Below are 5,000 nucleotides of genomic sequence, written 5' to 3' on the forward strand. Positions count from 1 at the left end.
GAGAGAGAGAGAGAGAGAGAGAGAGAGAGATTCATCAATAATGAATGTTTCTATTCTGATTGTGTTTATTTCATTCTCCTACTCGTGTTTACGTTAATTGCTTTGCCAATAAAATAACACGTAGTATTCACGTCAATAAAGTACTGCTAAGCTGTACTGAGAGAGAGAGAGAGCGAGAGAGAGAGAGAGAGAGAGAGAGAGAGAGCCAAGAGACAAAAACATGGAGAGACTGAAAAAAAAGAGAGAGGGAAAGGAGAAAGACGAGGAGGCAGAGGTGTGGAAGACAGAAGAGAATCTGTGAATGAAGGAGCGAAGGAGAAGAGAGGTGCAAGGTGGGAGAGTCACAGACGATGGAGGTGCGAGGGGAAGAAATGAGAAGGAAATGAGTGCAGAGAATAAAACATGAAAGGAAGGATCTGAAATGGAAGAGAATGAAAGGAAAATGGGAGGAGGTAGAGAGAGGAGGGAGGAGGAGAGGGGACGGGGAGAGAGAGAGAGAGAGACAGAGAGAAAGCAATAAAGGGAGATAAAGAAAGATGGAGAAAGGAGGGAAGGGGAGAGGAGAAGGGAAGAGGAAGAGAGGAAGAGAAATAGAGAAACAGAAAGATAGAGAAAGAGGGGGAAAGAGGGAGAGAGAGGAGGAAAGAGAGATGAAGAAAGGGGGAGGGGAGAGAAGATATAGAAAGAGATAGAAAGAGAGTTGAAGAAAGAGGGTAAGAGAGGGGGAGAGAGAGAGAGGGGGAGAGAGAGAGAGAGAGAGAGAGAGAGAGACAGAGAGAAACAGAGAGAGAGAGAGAGAGAGAGACAGAGAGAAACAGAGAGAGAGAGACAGAGAGAGAGAGAGAGAGACAGAGAGAGACAGAGAGAAACAGAGAGAGAGAGAGAGAGAGAGAGAGAGAGAGAGAGAGAGAGATGGGAGAATGTGAGGAGGGACAGGGGGGGAGGATGAGAGGGGAGGGGGAGAAAGAGACAGAGAGAGAGAGAGAGAGAGAGAGAGAGAGAGAGAGAGAGAGAGAGAGAGAGAGAGAGAGAGAGAGACAGAGAGAAACAGAGAGACAGAGAGAGAGAGAGAGAGAGAGAGAGAGAGAGAGAGACAGAGAGACAGACAGAGAGAGACAGAGAGAGAGAGAGACAGAGAGAAACAGAGATAGAGAAAGAGAGACCATTAGAGTTATGCAGGCCCATAAACAGACCCATCTGTGTGCAAGTCGTGCTCTAAAACCTCGCATACACACACACACTCATGCACAAGCGCGCGCACACACACACACACACACTCAGACTCACAAAATGACTGGATGTGGTCTAAACGCCTGCAGCAGCCTCACAGACCCGCGCTCGCCCTCACTCTCTCACTGCTGCATCTGAGTGTTATTTCCACTGTGTTTCTGTTTGTGTGACCACATTAACAGCTGCAGCTAAACGCTGCTGCGCTGACACCTCACAGTAACCTTAGCAACAAACGCAAATCTGCACTCGCTCCTCACTGAGTTTCAGCCATATTTCTATAAAACGCCTTCATCTATATGAAGGGCAGCTCAAACCTCTGCAGTTTTCATGTTTCACGCACTCTCTCAAGGACACGCACCCCCAGAAACAGAGAAAAACCGAGAATGCACGTTACACAAACACTACACTCCTAAACATTCAGACTTATAGACGTGCAGTGCACACAGCACTGCGCAAAAATTTAGACCCTTGAGTTTAAATTTAGAAGCCATTTATCTTACATCACACCCATAGGAGCTTTTATGAGTCCCGGTCTAAATCCACAGGCGTCAATATGGACCTGGTCCTCCTTTGCAGCTCTAACAGCTTCGACCCATCTGGGAAGCTTTCTACAAGATCATGAAGAGTGTCTGTGGGAGTTTGTGCCCATTCATCCAGAAGAGCATTTGTGAGTTCAGACACTGATGTTTGGCGAGAGGGTCTGGCTCACAATCTCTGGTCTAGTTCATCCTAAAGGTGTTGGGTGGGGTTGAGGTCATGGCTCTGTGAGGGTCAGTCAAGCTCTTCCACACTAAACTCACCCAGCCATGACTTTATGGAGGTCCTTTGTGCAGTGGGGCTCAGTCATGCTGGAACAGAAAAGGTTCTTCCCCAAACTGTTCCCACAAAGTTGGAAGCATGTAATTGTTCAAAATGTCTTGGTCTGCTTGGTCCCTTCACTAGAACTAAGGGGCCAACCAATGAAAAACAGGCCTATAGCATTATCCCTCCTCCACCAAACTTTATAGCTGGCACGGTGCAGTCAGGCAGGTAACGTAAATCTCTCAGGTGCCTGAAACATTTGCACAGTACTGCATATATTACTTTAATCAGAGGGACCCAACCACCCGGTCACAGACTGGTACCGGGCCGGGCCGTGAACCATTTGATACCAGGCTGCAGCAATGTGGTTGTGAGCAGGAGGGGGGTTAGAAGCCTTACCGATGAAATATACTATTAAAATATCATTAATGAATGTTATTATAATTTTATGCGCTTGCTTTGAAAATGTTCATAAACTAATTTTATGTGACAATTTTATTAAGTGCTGCTGAAAAATCGCCGTATCGTCTCTCTATGGCCTTCTATACGCATGTAGGTTACTACTGGCTCCTCCAGTTGACAGCATCAAAATAATATTCAATCAAAAATGTGATAACAGCCACATAAAATACATGTTTATCCTCACTTGGGATACTAATACGTCAAAACTACTGTGTGGTATGGGAGGGCAAACTACCAAATAAAGCTGTGAAGCTGTCCTGTTACTTCACCATTTGGAGCGCATTGCTCGTCAACATGCCTCAAAACTTGCTCAACACAGACAATATTCGTATATGATTCGATAAACACAGAACTGGAATGCTGAACCACTGATGAGTGTCTGAGTCAGTGATAACCCAAACTGTCCAGACTGCTTACAGGGTTTATGGGTTTATTAGCGGATGTACCCCCCCGAATAACGATGTGCGCTACTGGTCCATGCCTGTGATTTACTAACACGCTGAGCAGTGTCGTAAAAACACCCAGTAGCCCCATGAAATGTTACATAGTGTAATTCAAGTGGAATCCCTTAATTAAATTTCTGTACAAGTCATTTATTTTCATATAAACAGAGTCGTTCCAAGTGGTTTGGTGTGAAATGCTCAGTTCCAGAGAAACCAGAGCCAGAATAGTTCACAGCAGTGGTGATAGGAACCAGACGTCTGAAGAGTTTGAAGAGTCTGAACGTCTCTCCGATCCTGAAGAGCCACTTTCCTGCAGAGTTCGGCTCCCACCTGTATCCAGCAAGTTGTCCCGCCCCTTATGTAACCCTAATACATCTGATCCAGCTAATCAGGGACTTCGGAAGAGGTTGATTAGCTGGTGTGGCAAACCGATGCTCTGAAGGAAGGTAGCTGTCCAGGACCAGGGCTGGAGGCTCCTGGACATGGGCTGTGCTGGAAAAAGCCTACTATATACTGCTTGTGCACTTATTATGCCTAAAGGAAGAAAGAAGTAAGCAGCATGTGACCAACATGAATTTCCCCAGCATGCCAAAGAGACCAACTACCACTCTAGTACGTGGGTAGAGCTATTTTCATGATGTACTGCATCCTAAAATGCAGCACGGCTGTTCTGGGAGGACGTAACCACCGATGTGACTGCCTGGTTTGCTCCAAACAGTTTAACAACCCAGATTCAGCCTTTTATGGATACATAAACGACATAAAAGGAAATAATTCACCCTGCTGCTGTTTTCTCTGCTGGTCTTGAGGTGAGTTTGCTTACCTTGTCTACTAACTGCACAAACAATGCAATTAAAACAGTAACTCAATAAACTTTAATTTAATTACAGAAGCACAAAATCCAGCACCAGCCAGTTCTGAGACAGTTTCTTCCCCCGGGCCATGAGGCTGATGATCAGCCAGCAGTGCTGGTGTATCTGTCTATAGTCCTGTCACTGCACCTCTGAGTCATCATCATGATGATCTCTATGGACAATCCACACTTCATCCACAACAACGGACTCACTCTGATCTCACTGCGCCTTCAGTTTGGCAAATCTACACTTACACATATAGATTTACACCTTGGACATCTTCTATTCATATCTGAAATCTGGAAGATACATCCCTGTTTCCAACAAATTTGGGATGCTGTGCAAATGCAGACAGAATGCAAAGATTTGCAAATCACTGAATCCTATTTTTATTTACATTCTGCACAGCAGCCCAACTTTTTTGGAAATGGGGTCGTGCATTCTTCTGGACATTCTTCCAGAAGTGCGTTTGTGAGGTCAGACACTCATGTTGGACGAGAAGGCCTGGCTCACAGTCTCACTAGAGTCCACTCTAGAGTCCAGTGGTGGCGCTTTACTCCACTGCATTCCACGCTTTGCATTGCACTTGGTGATGTAAGGCTTGGATGCAGCTGCTCGGCCATGGAAACCCATTCCATGAAGCTCTCTACGCTGTTCTTGAGCTGATCTGAAGGCCACATGAAGTTTGGAGGTCTGGAGCGATCGACTCTACAGAAAGATCACGGTACCATTCACTGAGCTCCTGAGAGCGACCCATTCTTTCACTAATGTCTGTAGAAGCAGTCTGCAGGCCTAGGGGCTCGGCTTTATACACCTGTGGCCATGGAAGTGACTGGAACACCTGAATTCAATTATTTGGATGGGTGAGTGAACACTTTTGGAAATTCCCCCTTGATGTCTAAATGTTGTCTGTACACAAACCAGCTATTCAAGCCTATTTGAGGACAAGTGCTAAATGCCACAGGTGGGTAAGTAGCAAGTAAAAATTAAGTGTATGGTCTTCACACTCAAGTCCGGAGTCAGGACAGTTGAGTCTCGGTTCAAGTCCTGAGTCAGTGAGTGAGCCCTAAACAAGTCAGTCGGCACTCTTCAGCTAATTTAAGGCCATAAAGCTGAATAACGGTTGCAGTACTATAGCCTTTTATGACAGCATTTTAGCATATTGATTTATTATAGATTTTTTTAAATACTACTGACCTTAATAAGAAAA

The 5,000-nt window shown here is 45.4% G+C and overlaps 1 protein-coding gene across 1 annotated transcript in view; it reads right to left on the minus strand.

Moving 5' to 3' along the window:
• Positions 1-5,000, minus strand: part of itfg1 (integrin alpha FG-GAP repeat containing 1) — a 266,804-nt gene that overhangs the window by 32,648 nt on the left and 229,156 nt on the right. The window lies entirely within an intron of this gene.

Source organism: Pygocentrus nattereri, chromosome 25, assembly GCF_015220715.1.
Source record: "Pygocentrus nattereri isolate fPygNat1 chromosome 25, fPygNat1.pri, whole genome shotgun sequence".
In the NCBI taxonomy this organism is placed as follows: Eukaryota; Metazoa; Chordata; class Actinopteri; order Characiformes; family Serrasalmidae; genus Pygocentrus; species Pygocentrus nattereri.